Raw genomic sequence first — 18588 nt, 5'->3', positions numbered from 1 at the left:
AGGGTCTGAGATCTTAGCATTCCTGCTGGATTTCTCTCCTTTGCTGGCTTAGCACCTCCGAAGGATCTCTCCAGCACTCCTGCAGATGACCCCTGGACAGAAGTTCAACAACCTAATCAATGCCGTAGCCACCACCCCTCCCCCCCACCCTGAACAATCTTTGAGAGAACATTGACTTTATTCACCTGCCTCTGAGACCACGTGCTCTCTCGGACCCCAGGAACCAGGATGGGTCTTCCCTGGCATAGATTCTTCTCTCGGGGCTGAGAAGCCTGGCTCTGGGGACACCAGGAGGGGAAGGGGGTGCTCTCTGGAGGCATCTGTGCGCTCGTTCGAAACCACCCTCTGTGCTCTTGGATTTCTATCTTCCTGCTTCTCCATTCCACACCCCCACTCCCCAGCCGGGCTGACGTGAGAGCAGGTGCCCAGGGGCACAGAGCGATCGGATCCTTGGTGCCCACCCTCTGGCGGAAACAGTTCATCCTGTCCTGTGCTAGCCGGAGGTCCAAGCCCCATTGTGGACAGAACATGAATTTGTTTCTCTTGACTAACTCACCTGGCAATCTGCTTCCAAAAGTTAGTCAATGAATACCCTATGAATCACATCAGACTGTGGTCTGACCTGGTGCCAGGAGAGGCGGTCCCTAAATCAGAATGTAGGAACTACAACAACGGACCCCATCAAATGGACCCATGATCAGGAAAACGGCCAGGCAACTGCTGTCGCCAAAGTCGCAGTGAGTCAGAGCCTAAGGTCCCCAGCACCAATCAGGACAAGCAGTCAGTCGGTAGAGCGCTGGATGCACTGCTCTGCGGCTCCAAAGCAAGCTCAATGGCCTGCGTTCCTGAAACTCTGCTGAGTCTTTTACAAGGCAAAACTTGCATGTCTCTACCCACATACACCCTACTTACAGCTCCGTTACAGCTTTTTTTCTAAGTTACCGAGGGGTGTCTGTACCCTTGCTCTATGTCTGACCGTGGGGCAGATGGCTGAGGCCCCCCAGGTGGGGGGGAGGTAGGGCGGACTTTAGACTGGGGAATGGCAGGCTGACTGGGAGGACTGGCTGTTTCTCTTGGTGATAGTTTGGGCTGCTTTTGCCTTTTCTTGCAGGAGTGGATCCCCAACACGTCCCTGACCCTCTCACCTTATCCCCCAAGGAATCCGGTTTAAAGAATAACTCTGCTGCCGATGAAGAAACAGAAAACGGAGATAGCTCCTTATCAGTTGACCACCTAGCAAGAGGTCAGAGGTGAGGGGAGCAGGACTGGTGGGGCGAGGGCGGGGGAACGGGGCCTGGATTCCTGTGCAGAGATTCTCATGGTATCCTCTTAAGTACGATGAGAAGAAACAGGAGGGGCTCTGCTCGGAGGAATGTAAACATCAGATAGGGCCAGGCTCCCCTTACTCATCCCAGAGAGCCGCCATCTCTCCTCTTGGACAAATCTCACATTCTTTCCCATGGATTCCTCTCTGCCCTCTTCAGTCCCAGCACTTTCCCCTCCTCCTTGGAAAGGATGACTCTTTTCCTAAGAGAACGATCTGAACTCAGGAAGCTAACAGGAGGTGTATGGAAGGCGAGAAACTGTCTGTAATCGGTCACAGAGTTAGGGGAAGGCTGTAGAAAGCATCGTTTGGAAGCAGAGGAGCCCAGGTTGGTGGTTCAAACCCACCGGCTGCTCTGAGAGAACAAGGTGAGGTTATCTGCTCCCAGGAGGACTTCAGTCTCAGAAACTCTCTGGAGAAGTTCAACTCCGTCCCGTGGGACTTGGCAGCAGGGGGTGCGTGGATGTGGGTGGAGTTCAGGTGTGTGTAGGGCGGCGAGGGGGGGATTGGTGAGTTCAGCAAGGAGACAAATATGGGGGCGGGATGGAAGGTGGGCTATAGAAACCACAGTGAATACTTTCAGCCATGGGAAACCATTGAAGGTGTTGACAGGAAGCAAACGGTAGGCTGCTGAGCTGGGCAGGGCGAGAGGTGAGGGGCACGTGCCCTGTCTCCCTACTTGAATTAGTCCGGGAAGGCTAGAGAAGCAAATGCAGAGACATCCATATGTGTATCAGCAAGAGCTTGCTATACAAGAGCAGCTGAATGCTGAGAAAACAGCCCAGTGCAGATCAAGTCCCTAAGTCCAATATCAGCCCATATGGCCGACACCAGTCTATAAAGTCCTCTTGCGACTCACGCAGCAGAGAGTGGGACGGGTACCTGGCGCTAACGCTTTAGGGACTGGATGCCAAGGTCTGCACCCGGTGTGGGGCTTTCCGTCTTATCCCTGGCGCGGACGGACGACTGCCCACGCCCGCAGTCCCCAGGGAGCGCGGCGCCTCCTCCGCCCTGGCCGCCGGCGGAGGCCGCGCTCCGCTCCCTGCCGGAGACGCTCGCTGCGCCCCGATTTCCTGGCCGACAGCGCCGCTGCGCGCCCGGTGCTACCAACGACTGCTGCGCCGCGTGCACCTCCCGGTTTCCCAGCCTGGGCTCCCATCCGCAGTTTCTAGAACCAGAGGTTCTTGGGAGGCGAACGACATCCGTGGACACTAGGTTCCATCCCAGAGCCTCGTCCGTGCTTGGCGCCCCTTCTGGAGAGCCCTGCCAATGGGTGTGGTGCCAGGGGCAAACCGGCCACAGTCCAGGAGACGGGAAATTGGCATGTGAATGTGGTGCATGCAGCCCACACATGACCTTCGATTATTCTTCCCTTCTAACATGCCCAACCCACTGCCACCAAGTCGATGCTGATGCACAGGCACCCCGTGTAGGGTTTCCCCAGGCAGCCACAGCCTCGTCTTTCTCCCAAGGAGCAGCTGGTGGCTTTGAACTACTGGCCTTGAGAGTAGCAGCCCAACACTCACCCAAGGGCTCCTTTATGACATACACAGTACATCGTACTGTAGAGTGTGGTTGCCGGGTGCCTTTAAGTCAGTTCTGACCCACAGCGACCCCGTGTACAACAGAACCAAACACTGCCCGGTCCCGCACCGTCCTCATAATTGTTCCTACATTTGTGCCCATCGATGCAGCCACTGTGTCAATACAGCTCATGGCGAGCCTCCCTCCTTTTCACCGCCTCTCTGCTTCACCATGCATGAGGTTCTTCTCCAGGGACTGGTCTTTCCTGACAACAAAGTCCTGCCATCCTTGTCTCTAAGGAGCATTTTGGTTGTACTTCTTCCAAGACGGACTTGTTTATTCTTTTGGCAGCCCATGGGATGTTAGAAAAGACATATTAGCCGAAATGAGATGTGTTAGTCTGGGTTGACCAGAGAAACAAATTCATAGGCATACATATGTGTACAAGAAAGAGCTTTATATCTAAGAATGAGTGTATATTAAGAAAACACCCCAGCCCGGTCCAGATCAGGTCCATAAGTCTGATATTAGCTCATATGTCCGATACTAGTCTATAAATTCCTCTTTGGACTTAGGCAACACATGCAATGATGCCAAATGCAGGAAGATCACAGGCCAGTGGGTAGAAGGTCTTGTGGATTCAGTGGCGGTGGAAGCATCTCATTGCTGGTGCGGGTCTCCACGTGTCTCCTCCAGCTCTCTGAGTGCCTCCACAGCAGGAAAGGGAAGGCAGAGAGACTGGGTCTGGCCTCCAGTGAGCTATTTATCTCCATCGCACCTCCAAATGAGGTCATCAAGCTGTGAACTGACTGACAGGCTAGACTCCACCCCTCCACTCAAGTTGACAGATTATGTAACTGCCACATAGGACCCTTTAAAACCCTCCAGACTGTCACCGCCCAAAGATAACCAAACTCATTGCCACCAAGTGGATTCCAACTCCCAGTAACCCTATGAGGCAATTGTCATCTGTAGGGAATTAGACTGCCGTATCACTCCCTCAGAGCAGCTGGTGGGCTTGAACCACTGACTTTTAGGTTAGCAGGTGAGCACTCAACCATTGTGCGGTACGTTAGGCCGGGTTAACTAGAGAAATAAAGCCAATGACACTCATATACATATAAGAAAGAGTTTTCTATCAAGAAGTAATCATGGATCAAGAAAGGTTTCCAGCCCAGTCCAATGCAAGTCCATCAGTCCAGTACTGGTCTTTAAAGCCCTCTGCAGACTCATGCAGTCACATGTCACATGCAGAATGCAGGGAGAGCACAGGCCGGTGGGTGCAGAGTCCTGTGGCTCCAAGGTCGATAGAAATGAGGCAGGGCTCCGGCAGCTTCACGGTCAGGGCCAGAGAGTCCCCCCAAGCAGGAAATGCAGTCAATGCAGCTGTTATTCCACTTCATGCATCAGCCATTAAAGCCAGTGAGGATGACTGAAGAACATGACCAGTGGTTTCCATCTGAAATTGATCAGGACTTGAATCACTTGCTGATGAAGATCAAGCACTGCAGCCTTCAATACGGATTACAACTTAAAGTAAAGGAAACAAAAAGCCTCGCAGCTGAGAGCGAAGACGGAAGTTGTCAAGGACTTCCTCAGGGGTGTGTCCTTTCACCATATTTATTCAATCGGTGTGCTGACCAAAGCGTTCGAGAGGTTGGGCTCTGTGAAGAAGAACCTGGCCTAAGGATTGGAGGACGGCTGATCAATAACCTATAATATGTAGATACCCTATAATATGTAGTTGTGCCCCCACAACTAATCGCGGGTTCAGTAAGCGCAATTGTACGGTCGAGATATATAAAGATTACAATAAAGTCACAGAGCATGAGCGAGATAGGAGAGAGTGTAAAATAAAGAAGTCAGACACATTTCATGGTAGCATGCTCACCTCCTGGATGGTCATGATCTTACCAGCCGGGGCTGCACACAATGTGGGCCGAGGGCAGGGGAGAGAGCCGGCAGGCCGCGGAGACATTTATTGCTAACCAAGGCTTACCTATCTCTCTAGGGGGTGTGATTACAGGTAATCACACACACGTCACAAGGGGCTGTACAATAGGCCATACAAGCAATAGGAGGGGGGGAACAATGGGCATAGGCGTTACAGGTAAGGGATGAGCTAGGTGTGTACGCGATAGGAAGGGGTGGAACTAGAGGTATACCTGTGACAAGATGGGTGGACCCTAGATACATGGTGGCAACTTAACCTTGCTCACCCTTGAGTGGGCTTGACCTCCCTGGGCTCTCCTTCAGGGAAACAATTTACTACCCTTATCCCTACTTGTTGTGGGATAAACAGTGGTGTCTGTTTGCTCTGGATGGCTGATAACCCTTAGGGAGAATAACCCCTGACCTACTTCCATTACCTCCAAATGTATAGTTATTTGCCATGTGTAACAAGCAGCTAAGTTTGGCTTATATTTGGGGGAGACACTAGGAGAAATCTTTCTATGCCCCACACTCCTCAACCAATTGGGTCCAAGGGACGGTTGTGTAATTGAAGGGTAAATTAGAGGAACAACAGACAAGTCATGGAAGTGGTCACCTCTTCCATGCCAACAGGAACCAGAATGAAGAGTGAATGTACTCTCAAGAAATTTTATATCATCTCAGGCACGCAGGACAATCACAGACCAAGGAAAGTCTTGTGGATTCAGTGGTGTCGTCAGCTTTTCAGCACTGACAGAGGTCTCCATGTGGCGTCTCCAGCTCCTAGGCTCTGGCTGTCATCAGGGAGTCAGCAGAGAGAGTGTCTCCCACCTCCAAGGAGGAAGACAGGAGTTCCCAGAATCCTCAGGAGAAGACCATGTCCACACAGAGGCCTCATTGGCTATGACCTGATTGACAGGCTAGACTCCACCCCTTCACTCTTAAACCTCTCAAATTGACAAACGATTATATCACTACCACCGTTTCCCACGGTGCTGCATAAGACCTCATTGAGGTGCTAAAAATGTCAAAGAGGTCCTCTTGAGGATTGTCTTAGTGACCTATGGCTGCTGTAACAGAAATGCTGTAAACAGGGGCTGGCCTGCACAAGCAGAACTGTGTTCTCCCACAGCTTAAGAGGTCACAGGTCTGGATTCAGGATGCCAGCCCGACAAGGTCTTCTCTCACTGTGGGCTCTGGAGGCGGGTCCTTGTCTTCCTCCACCCTCTGAGGACTTGCCGTCCCTTGGAGATCTCCAGGCATCTGGGTATCAATCCTCTCCGAGTCTGGGAGGTTTCCAGTGCCGAGACCCTGATTCAAAGGACGTGCTCTCCTTTCTCGGGGACAGTAACTCTCTCCCCTCTCTTTTCATCTCTTGTAGGGGAAAAGGCGATGCAAGCCATCTCCCTACGTTGGATCAAGGCTGGGGTCTGATTGAGGGCGTGGCACTAATTCCCTCATAACCGATCACATCATGGGCACGATCACGCAGCTACCAAACACGAAGCACAGTGGCCTAGCCCCGTGAACGCATACTTCTGACAGCGACACAATTCAACCCCCAACAAGAATCTGACCCAAGCCGTGGCGTTTTCCCTCCCCGCGTGCACATGCAAACACTGGACAGAAAATAACAGAGTCCAGAAAAGAATGTACGCATTGGGATTCTGGTGTGGGTGCAGAACACCGAGTGCTCGTATCCCATGGACTGCCGGAAGAACAAAGCAGCTGTCTTGGAAGAAGGACAGCCACAATGCTCCTTAGCAGAGAGGCTGGCCAGACGTCTCCTCACACGCTGTAGTCATGAGATTAGCAGGGAAGACCTTGCTGGACACGTAGCAGGAAGTGACATAGAGGAAGCCCCTGCAGGAGACAGCTGGCTGCCAGGCAGCGCCGGCCCGTCTGCTGTGTGAGCACAAGGCTCTAGGAGCAGCTAAAACACAAGAGCATCTAACAACTGCAACAGCAATAACGTCCACTCCTGCCCGGTAGGAAAGAGCATTCTGAAGTTTGCATTTTAGTCTCTGTGAAACGCTGCCAATCAGTTTTGCACCGTTTCCGATTTCCATATCAAAAAGCCGGCCTTCAGATTCTCCCTCCGAGTGCTTTGAACAAGTGGCTGGTTTTCATGATTCATGCGTTGAGTGAGCTGTTTGGCATGTATTCATTTTACGTTCGTGGGAATGTCGTTACCGGACCTTTTGGGGAAAGTATCCTTGAATAGAGTTTGCGCATCTGTAAATTGGCAATTGAATAGCATCTCCTCATAGCACTGCTGGGTGTGTGGATTCAAACATAATCTATAGCTATCTCATCATAGGACCCAACTCAGAATAAAGTCTGGGTGCATTTTAGCCCTTTCATCATGGCCGTCGTTGTTCTTATCCTTCCAGGTGTTAGGTAAACTGAGGCACAAAGCGAGAAGAGACGGACCATACTCGCCGAGGACTGATTAAAAAGCAGGCTTTATTGGAGACAAGCGGACGGGTTCAACAGCCCACAGTAAAGTGAAGCTGTGGAAGCCGCCCAGGGGAGCGGTTGAGGGGTTTTTTATACTCCCCTCCCCCTGTTGAAGCTTCTGGAGAGTTCATGTAAGGTGCGGTTTTGCTCAGTGGGGCGTACGTGACTGCTCGTTTTACAGGTCAGTCTGTTTTGGTTCTAGGAACAATGATATGGGCGGTCTGTGCTTTTAGAGGATACAGTTGGTCACAGAGCTAGCCCGTTTCTGGGAAACTCAGTCTGGGGAAAGGGTGTCCATGCTTTTACCAGACACCAGGGATGTAGAATTTAGTTAAGAAATCACACAAGGCAACAGCAAAGCGTCTTAGCGCATCGTGATGCTCGAGGTCTAAACCGCAGTAAAGGCAATTCATTCATGGGAGCCGCAGTCAACCATGAAGTCTTCCTGGAGGAAGAGGACCTTGAAAGAACAGCAGGGTCGTAGGAGTTGAAGAGCACCCAATAAAAATGATTTATTAAAATTTTTTTAAAAAGAAAGGGGAGCAGGGTTGAGACCACAAGGTCACAAGGTCAAGGTGGGAAAGAGTACAATGTGAGCAGGCTTTGTGATGGTTTTTCCCTTTTGTCTCCATTCATTCTTCAACTTGACCAGAGCATTTTCGAATCCTCAGTCTTCCTGCCTGCAGTCTTTCCTTGCTTCCATCGATAGAATACGTGACTGCCAGGTTTATTTTGGGAGGCACAGTTCTGAAGACATCCCAGTGCTGGCACAAGTTTCCATGGCTTAGGCAGACATTCAGGGTTGTGCATGATCCAGCCCCAGATTACTCGGTAAGCTCATTCCCCACTCCCTCTCTCCTATATTCCAAGTTCCAGCTGAGTCTGCCATTGCCCTTTGCTCTTCCCTCCTTTCGCTGCTGCACAAGCCAACAATATAACCCCTCTCTCAGGGCTTGGCAACTGTCTCCTTGTCTCGGAAACGTTTTCCCCTGAACTCCACCAGAACTGGGCCTGGACCTTTCTTTCGTGCCTCTCCACCTTGACTGGTCTTCCTTTGGGGCCCACCAGCTCCTTCCTGAAGGCCAGGATTCCTGTTGGCTGTCCTCATGCCTTGCATGCCTTAGCATCGCTGACTCACTGGTGCTCAATACTAATGCGTAAGTCAGTGCTGGAAGTCAGACTGTCCGCAACTCCGTGTTCATAGAGAGTCTCAAGACATTGTCGTGGTGCACAGTGGCTTGTGTTGTAACTGTGCTGGGTCTAGCCTTCAAACGCGGTTTTTACAGGAACACGGGGAAAATGGTTTCCCCTTTTAGACGGCTTATTTGAAACTGAGGAATCGTTGGAAATTAAGTTTAAAAAATTATCGTCGACCTGTATTTCTTTCAAAGTCTGAATTTATATTTGCTTACCTTAGTATAGAGGAGCCATGGTGGTGGAGTGGTTATGCATTGGCCTGCTAACCACAAAGTCATCACTTCGAAACCACCAGCCGCCTGGAGGGAGGAAGACAGGCTTGCTACCCACTTACAGAGTCACGGTCTCAGAAGCCCACGGGCAGTTCCACCCTGGCCTGGACGGTACTAGGAATCTGACGCAACTTGGTGGCAGTGAGTTTTTTACAGTGTGTGACTTTTTTACAGTAATTCGGTTGAAACTATCCAAACTTTTGTTTGAAAAAATGCCTATTTGCTAAAAATACATGTGTTCGTTTTTAATTAATTATATTTGGTAGTTTGTTTTATACTGAAAAGCTCACTAATTAGTAAATTCTGATTAAACAAAGCCTTTCCTTTTCCTTCTCTGGGCCTTAGCAGTAAATATACAATGAAGACAGTAAACTGGTGATGTCAAAAATCTTTTGTAAATGCACGGTGGTGGGAATTGTAGATTTTATGACCTTCCTCCTACGGTAAAGCTGGCAGAGAAAGCCCAGGGCTAACTGGGACTAAGATAGCCCAGAAAATAACCAAATATGGTTCGCATGCCAGGATATATCTTTTGTTTAGCTTCAGTAGGTAAAATCAAATTACCGTTGCTTTCTGTTTTCTTCCCACAACCTAAGCTTTAAAGTCACGTTCATTACTGCTTTAAAATGTGAGCCATTTCTCAAGGGGCAAAAAAACCCGGCGGAGGCCAGCCCTGAGCTAACCCAGATGTCAGTAGTGTCCGACAAGGAGTTTAGTATAGGAATTCTAACTCTGCTCACTGAGCTCAAGCAACACACAATTGCGGTGAAAGAATTTAGAAGCGAGTCAGCAGAGCAATAAAAAACGTAAAAAAGAAGAAAGAAAGAAACTTTAGGGTTAAATAACAGAATATCTGAGTGCGTCTTTTAACTCATGAGATGGGTTTAGTCGCGGAATAGAGATGCCAGAGAGTATGTGTACTTGAAGGCAGACCAGTAAGAACTATCTGACTGAAGAAGAGGGGTGGGAGGGGAGGGGCCAGACCTTCAAGGATCTGTGGGATGACGGCAAAATATCTAACAGGCGATTGAAGTCTCAAAGGGGAAAAGGAAGAACAGGGTAGAATAATATTTGAAGAAATAATCATGTGCCCCCTCCACCACCACCAATTTTCTACATTTGGTTAAGATTCAAGAAGTTCCTAAATAGGAAGAAAACCATGGCAGCCATGCTCGAAGCTCAAAGTCACTGCGCTCTGGTCAACGCTGACTCACAGGGACCCTGCAGGCCAGAGTAGAGCTGCTTCATGGGAACAGTTCTTTCTCCCATGAAACAGCACAGAGTCTCAAACTACAGACCTTGCAGTTAGCAGCCCAAGGCATACCCTCCTACGCTGCCAGGGCATGCGCAAGGTTAAAATTAATGACAACAAGGCTCTTGAAGGCATTCAAAGAGCAATTGCCTATCACGTGCCATGGTGCTTTCAGGGCACGTTGCCGACACCATCACTCCAGTGCATCGGTTGGTATCCCGCCCCCTTATCCAATGTCTACCTTTCACATGTTCACGAATCCACTGAAAATATCATGTCCTGGGTCGGGGCACCTGAGTCCTCAACATCTCATCCTTGATCGGCTCTCCTGCAGCAGGTTTGCCTTTCATTGCATGACACGCATACAAGGGAGCAAGCCCATTGCCACTGACTCAACTCTGCCTCCTAGAGATGGTGCGGGCAGAGCGGAGATTCTCCATAGGGCTTCGGAGACTAAACTGGGACGCCAACAGATGCCTCGCTTTCTCCTGCTCAGAGGCTGGGAGGTTCCAACTGCTGGACTTTCCGTTAACAACCCAACCCTTACCCCACTGGGCCGCCAGGGGCCCTTCACGTCACATGTTGTCGTTGCTGTTATTGTTGCTGTTGTTGTTAGGTGCCATCGAGTCAGTTCCCACCCACAGCAACCCCGTGCACAACAGAAGGAAACACCGCCCGGTCCTGCTCCAGCCTCACAGTCGTGCCTCTGCCTGAGCCCCTGGGTGCAGCCTCGGTGTCGAGCCAGCTCGTGGAGGGCCTGCCTCTTTTGTCACTGCCCCTCCACTTTACCAATCAGGATGTCCTGCTCCAGGGACTGACTGGTCTCCCCCGACCACATGCCCAAACACGTGAGACAAAGCCTCACCATTCTTGCCTCTAAGGACCATTCTTCCCAGACAGATTTGCTTGTTCCCATCGAGGGGAACCGTGATTCCGGTGACTGTGGACTTCGGAGCATACACGGCGGAAGCCAGAAGACCGAGAAGCAACGTTTTCAAAGTGCCAGAAGAAAATCATTCTGCCAGCCTTAAATTCTATACCCAGTGAAAACATCCTTCGAAAAGGAAGGCAAAGTCACTCAAGAGACACGTGTACACCCTCGTTCACAGCAGCCCAAGGAGGAAGCAATGCCCAAGCCCAAACAGCTGTAGGCTGAGGGGAAACAGGTACTCACACAATGAAATACTACTTGGCCATAAAGAGAAGACCGTGGACAAACCATGAAAACAGGACACTAAGTGAAAGTGAGACGACCACTGATGATTTGATACCGCTCATATCAAATGCCCAGATAGACAAATCTGCAGGAAGAGAAAGTAGGTAGACAAGCTGTTGCCTAGGGCTGGGGGGATGGGACACGTGTGGGAGGACTGCTAGCAGGTCTGGAGTTCCCTCTAGAGGGATGAAAATGTGCTAAACACAATTGCGATGGTGATACAACTCCGAACATGCTAAAAGCAAGGGCCTGCACTTTGAGCTGGAAACTTTGACTGAATTGCGTGTGGTGTGAATTAATTCTGCGTGAGTGATGCGAGAATGATATCTCAATCAAACTGTTTTGAAATGAAGGCCAAATAAACACATGTTCACCTAAAAGACGAGAGTTTATCCACAATAGGTCTACACTACATCAAAGCTAGAGGAAACTCCTCACGCTGACGGGAAATGATGACAGAGGGAAGCTCAGCTCTACAAGAAGGAATTTAGAGCATCAGAAGTAACTAAGGGCCAGATACATAGAAGAATAATTTTTCCCTCTTAATTTCTCTAAAATACATATGACTGTTAAAGACAAACCCTACAACATAGTCTTGAGACTTATAATGTAATGCACACATGGCAACCATACCATAAAAGGCTGTACAATGATTTCAAGATTCCTGTGCTGCATCTATATAAGCCCTAGAGCTACAGAGGGTTGCTACCCACAAGGTCAGCAGTTCGAAACCAGCAGCCACTCCTCTGGAGAAAGATGCAGCTCTGTACTCCTGTAAAGGGTGACAATATCTGAAATCCACAGCAGCGGTTCTATTCTGCCTTAGAGAGTCACTGTGCGTGGGAATCAATCAGGAGTTTGGGGTGTTTTCTTTGGAGGAGAGTGAGGTAAGTGCTTTGCTTTGTTCTGAAATTTGTTCTGAAATGCTTTATTCTATAAAATCATTAGAAGCCCTGTAAGTAGTGGAATACAAGTTGGACCGCTAACTAAAAGGTCAGCTGTTCAAACCCATCAACCACTCCTTGAGAGAAAGAGGGGTCTCTCTGTTCCAGTAAAGATTGTAGCCTCTGACACTCCCAGAGATAATTCCACTCTGTCCATAGGGTTTCAACGAGTCAGAATTGACATGATGGCAATGAGTTAATAAGAAAACATGTCACATTAATGCTAAGGAGATTATGAAAAGTTAAGGATGAATGAAGGGGTACCCCACCCCAAAACCCGGAATCTATTTTTTCAAAGCTGTGTATTTTATTTATCTGTTTATTTATTTATTTATAACAAAATAACCCTATCACCTTCAAAGTACTCTCCATTACACTGAATACATTTGTCAAATCTGTGATTCCATTCTTAGAAACATTTTTCAAACTCATCTGTTTGGAGGGCTGGCAGCACCTCCCTCGTTTTTTTCTTCACCTGTTCTACGATGTCAAACTGCTGTCCTATCATGTCCCTCTTCATTCCCGGAAACAAAATGAAGCCACATGGAGTGAAGTCCGGTGAGTCGGGCGCCTGGGGCAGGAGAGGTGTGCTGGTTTTTGCCAAAAACTGGCGCACTGAGATGGCTACGTGAGCAGGTGCATTGTTGTGGTGGCAAAACCAGTCCCCTGTCTGCTACAAATCAGGTCTTTTTTGTTGCACATGGTTATTATGCTTGATTAACAGTGCGACCTGGTGGAACGAACTCTTGGTTAAGCTCTTGACTGTTAACCTCACGTGGGCAGTTCAAACCTGCCCAGAGTTACTTTGAAAGACTGGTCTGGTCACCTGCTTCTGGAAAGTCACAGTGTTTCGTGAAGACTATGCAGCCCAGTTCTACTCTGACAGGAATGACGATGGCAACGGATAGTTTGCATGTCTGTTTGCACTGTAAGATATAAGCCACCTGGATGCCTGTGCATTACAAGCAAGAGCGCTGCGGGAAGAGTTGCCTGATTCACACTGGACTGTGGCTGAATAAGCAGTAAGTCTTGTGTATTAAGCTACTGAGATGTTGTTGTGAGGGCCGAACCAAGCCCACACACTGTGTTCAAGGGCAGCAACCCTTCCACCCCAGACTCTTGCTACCAAGTGAGATGACAGTCCACCAAGAGAAGAATGTTCTGATTTTGCAAAACAAACCCAAGTATGGGTTTTTACATGAAATAATCCAAGACTTAAAAGGGTTAGTAAGAAATTAAAATCCTCGTGATCCCAATTCTACCATGCAAGTCTGGCTAGACCAGAGGATGGACACTGGTTCAGATAGGAAATAGAAACACAGGGAATCCAGGACAGAAGATCCTTCAGGACCAGTGGTGAGAGTGGCGATACCTGGAGGGTAGAGGGAGGGTGGGGTAGAGAGGGGGAACCAATTACAGGACTCTACATATAACCTCCTCCCTGGGGGACGGACAACAGAAAAGTGGGTGAAGGGAGACGTCGGACAGGGCAAGATATGACAAATAATAATTTATAAATTATCAAGAGTTCATGAGGGAGTGGGGAGTGGGGAAGGAGGGGAGAAAATGAGGAGCTGATGCCAGGGACTTAAGTGGAGAGCAAATGTTTTGAGAACGATGAGGGCAATGAATGTACAAATGTGCTTTACACAATCTACTATGAGACATGATGCCCCTCAGTGACTAAGGGCGATACAGGGGACAGCACCGGAGACACAGTGTGGGAATTGCACCTGACCTGATCCCACCACACCGAGGCAAATCACTGGGGGAGTGCAGCGGAACAGCAAGGGAATGGAGTGGCAAGGTCCCCAGGGAATGCTGAAAGTGGACTTTGGGGCCAGGGCGTGGTGCCCCAACAGACTGGACTGGAAAACCCTCCTAAGGGCCAGCAAATGATCCCTGAACTAACTACAAGCTTTTCTCTTGTGAACTGTTTTGTTCTGTTCTTTTTCAGTGGTTTGTTTTTGTTGTTTTGTTGTCTGGTTGTATACTGTTGCTTTGTTTTCCTCTGTCTAGTTTTCGTGCATGTTAGTGACTCCACAGATCTGTCTGAATAGGACAGGCTGGATGAACTATCTGGAGGAAAAACAACGGGACCGACAGTTCCGGGGGGACTTGGGGTGGGGGGGTAAGGAAGTGGTGTTAACAAACCCAGGGACAAGGGAAAAACATGGGACCCCAAATGGTAGAGAAGGGGGAGTGGCAGGCCTTGTGGGAAATGATCAAGGGTAAGGTTGCTTAGAGAAGAGGTATACTCTAGCCCAGGTGGCGATGAAGCATGGTAGTAGGGCAGGAGGAAGGTCAAGGGAGATGGAGGAAAGAGCTAGGAGTCAAAGGGCATTCATGGAGGTCTAGACAAAGACATGTACATGCAAATATATATAGGAGGATGGGGAAATAGATCTATGTGTCTATATTTATAGGTCAAGTATTAAGGTGGCGGAAGGACCTTGGGCCTCTACTCAAACACTCCCTCAATGCATGAATACCTTCTTTTATTAAATTGGAATTCTATGATGCTCACTCTCCCGACACAACGGCTGGAGCCAAAGTGGGTGAACAAGTAAATGTGGTGAAGAAAGCTGATGGTGCCCGGCTATCAAAAGAGATAGTGACTGGGATCTTAAAGGCTTGAAGATAAACAAGCGGCCATCTAGCTCAGAAGCAACAAAGTCCACATGGAAGAACACACCAGCCTGTGTGATCGAGTGGTCCCAAAGGGATCAGTTATCAGGCATCAAAGAACAAAAAATCATATCATTGACTGCACACCTCCATGATAGGATCGCTGAAGACAAATGGGTGCATAAGCAAATGTGGTGAAGAAAGCTGATGGTGCCCGGCTATCAAAAGAGATAGTGTCTGGGGTCTTAAAGGCTTGAAGGTGAACAAGCGGCCATCTAGCTCAGAAGAAAATAAGCCCACATGGAAGAAGCACACCGGCCAGTGCGATCACGAGGTGCCCAAGGGACCAGGTATAAGGCATCATGCAACAAAAAAAAAAGATATAAGTGTGTGTATGTATGTGTATATATGTGTATATGTATATATGTATGTGTATATATGTATATATATCATATTAAATGAAGGGGGAAGTGCAGAGTGGAGACCCAAGGCCCAAGTGTCGGCCAATGGAGATCCCCTCATAGAGGGGTTTAGGAGAGGAGATGGGTTAATTAGGGTGTGAGGTAGTATCGATGAAGAACACAGCTTTCCCCCAGATCCTGGATGCTTCCTCCCCCCAACTACCATGATCCAAATTCTACCTTGCAGGGCTGGATAGGACAGAGGCTGTACACTGGTACATATGAGGGTTGGAGGTACAGGGAATCCAGGGTGGATGATACCTTCAGGACCAAGGGTGTGAGGGATGATGCTGGGAGAGTGGAGGGTGAGTGGGTTGGAAACGGGGAACTGATTACAAGGATCCACATGTGACCTCTTCCCTGGGAGAGGGACAGCAGAGAAGGGGGGAAGGGAGACTCCGGATAGGGCAAGATATGACAAAATAACGATGTATAAATTACCAAGGGCATATGAGGGAGGGGGGAATGGGGAGGGAGGGGGAAAAAAAAGAGGACCTGATGCAAGGGGCTTAAGTGGAGAGCAAATGCCTTGAGAATGATTGGGGCAGGGAATGTATGGATGTGCTTTATACAATTGATGTATGTATATGTATGGATTGTGGTAAGAGTTGTTTGAGTCCCTAATAAAATGTAAAAGAAGAAAAGAGAAAAAAATGATTAGGGCAAAGACTGTATAGATGTGCTTTATACAATTGATGTATGTATATGTATGAACTGTGAAAAGAATTGTATCAGCCCCAATAAATTGTTAAAAAAAAGAGATAAGAGTTGCATGAGTCCCAATAAAATGATTTAAAAAGAAATTAAAACCCTATGTTGTTGTTGTTGTCATTGCTAGATCCTGTCAAGTCAGTTTCAACTCAGCAATCCCACGTACAGGAGAACACAGCACTGCACCCTTTCCCATGTGTGAGGCCATCCTTCCAGCCATTTCACTGGGAGTCTTCCTCTTCTTCACGACCCTCCACTCTTTTTCCTTTGTTTTATTTATGTAGATTTATTTGTCTTTATCTTCTTCTTCTTTAATCAGCTCTGGGTCAGGCACACCCTAGTATTTAAAATGACATCTGAGTTCTTTAACACTTTAACAAGGTCTTGTGCAGCAGTTAACCCCAAATGACAGTTGTAAAGATGTTTGCTCTGGGGTTTTAGCCCCCTCCTTTATTTTTTTTTTTAACATTTTATTAGGGGCTCAAACAACTCTTACCACATACATACATACATATACATACATCAATTGAATAAAGCACATCTGTACATTCTTTCCCTAATCATTTTCAAAGCATTTGCTCTCCACTTAAGCCCTTTGCATCAGGTCCTCTTTTTTCCCCCTCCCTCCCCGTTCACCCTCCCTCATGAGCCTTTGATAATTTATAGATTATTATTTTGTCATATCTTTCCCTATCCGGCATCTCCCTTCACCCCCTTCTCTGTTGTCGATCCCCCAGGGAGGAGGTCACATTTAGATCCTTGTAATCGGTTCCCCCTTTCCAACCCACTCACCCTCTACCCTCCCAATATCGCCACTCACACCCCTGTTCCTGAAGGTATCGTCCACCCTGGATTCCCTGTGCCTCCAGCTCCTATATGCACCAGTGTACAACCTCTGCTCTATCCAGACTTGCAAGGTAGAATTCGGATCATGGTAGTTGGGGGGGAGGGCATCCAGGATCTGGGGGAAGGCTGTGTTTTTTATCGGTGCTACATCGCACCTTGACTGACTCATCTCCTCCCCTAGACGTCTCTGTGAGGGGATCTCCAGTGGCCGACAAATGGGCTTTTGGTCTCCACTCTGCACTTCCCCCTTCATTCACTATGGTAAGAATTTTTTTTTTATGATGCCTTATACCTGATCCCTTCGCCACCTCGTGATCGCACAGGCTGGTGTGCTTCTTCCATGTGGGCTTTGTTGCTTCTGAGCTAGATAGCCACTTGTTCACCTTCAAGCCTTTAAGACCCCAGACACTATCTCTTTTGATAGCCAGGCACCATCAGCTTTCTTTGCCACATTTGCTTATGCACCCGTTGTCCTTGGCGATCGTATCATGGAGGTGTGCAGCCAATGATATGATTTTTTGTTCTTTGATGCCTGATAACTGATCCCTTCGGAACCACGTGATCACACAGGCTGGTGTGTTCTTCCATGTGGGCTTTGTTGCTTCTGAGCTAGATGGCCGCTTGTTTATCTTCAAGCCTTTAAGATCCCAGACACTATCTCTTTTGATAGCTGGGCACCATCAACTTTCTTCACCACATTTACTTGTTCACCCGCTTTGGCTTCAGCAGTTGTGTCGGAGGGTGAGCATCATAGAATGCCAATTTAATAAAAGAAAGTATTCATGCATTGAGGGAGTGCTTGAGTAGAGGCCCAAGGTCCTTCTGCCACCTTAATACTTAACCTATAAATATAGGCACATAGGTCTATCTCCCCATCCTCATATATATATATTTGCATGTACATGTCTTTGTCTAAACCTCTATAAATGCCCTTTGCCTCCTAGCTCTTTCCTCTATTTCCATTGACTTTCCTCCTGCCCCACTATCATGCTCCGTCCCCACCTGGGTTACAGCTATACCTCTTAAGGTTACCCTACCCTTCATCATTCCCTACCAGGCCTGCCACTCCCCCCTCACCAACAATTTGGATCCCATGTTGTTCCCTTGTCCCTGGGTTTGTTAACACCACTTCCTTACCCCCCCACCTCCCTCTATCCCAAGTCCTCCCAGAACTGTCAGTCCCGTTGTTTTTCCTCCAAATAGTTCATCCAGCCTGTCTTATTTAGACAGACCTGTGGAGAAAATAACATGCACAAAAACAAGACAGAGGAAAAAAACTCTTGTTACAATCCATACATCAATTGTATCAGACATAATTTGTGCATATATTGCCATCATTCTTTTCTAAACTTTTAATTTCTATTGAGTCCTTGGGATCCACTCCTTTTTTTTTCCCCCCTTCCTCTCCCACAACCCTCGTGGCCCCTTGATAGATTATAGATCTTATTTTCATATCTCATACAAACTATTTCCCTTCCCCTCTGGCTTCTATTGTTCTTCCTCATGGAGGGGTGTGTGTGGTTATGTGCCATTCATTTTGATCAGTACCCCCTTTCTCCCCTTCTCTCTACCCCCTCCCCCTTCCCCTTTTGGTATCGCCATTCCCATTCCCGTTCCTGGGTTCCTTGTGTCGTGAGCTTTATCTCTTGCCTATACCTATATACATGTTCCTGTCCAGTCCAGAGAGGGAAGCAGCAGTGGGGTCATGATAGTTGGGGGTGAGGAGGCTTCAAGGAACCAGAGGTATATTGCTTGATCCATCGGTGCTCTACTGCACCCTGATTGACTCATCCCTTCCCTGTGGCCCCTCTGGGGGGGGGA

General features: G+C 48.4%; 1 long non-coding RNA gene across 1 annotated transcript; it reads left to right on the top strand.

Moving 5' to 3' along the window:
- Positions 1-643: 643 nt before the first annotated feature.
- On the top strand, positions 644-9022 carry LOC142450106 (uncharacterized). Its single transcript, XR_012784911.1, has 3 exons — positions 644-737; positions 1112-1250; positions 6162-9022. It is a non-coding gene; the product is annotated as an uncharacterized LOC142450106 (long non-coding RNA).
- Positions 9023-18588: the final 9566 nt, after the last annotated feature.

This window comes from Tenrec ecaudatus, chromosome 6, assembly GCF_050624435.1.
Source record: "Tenrec ecaudatus isolate mTenEca1 chromosome 6, mTenEca1.hap1, whole genome shotgun sequence".
NCBI lineage: Eukaryota > Metazoa > Chordata > Mammalia > Afrosoricida > Tenrecidae > Tenrec > Tenrec ecaudatus.
This window is presented reverse-complemented; position numbering and strand designations above follow the sequence as displayed.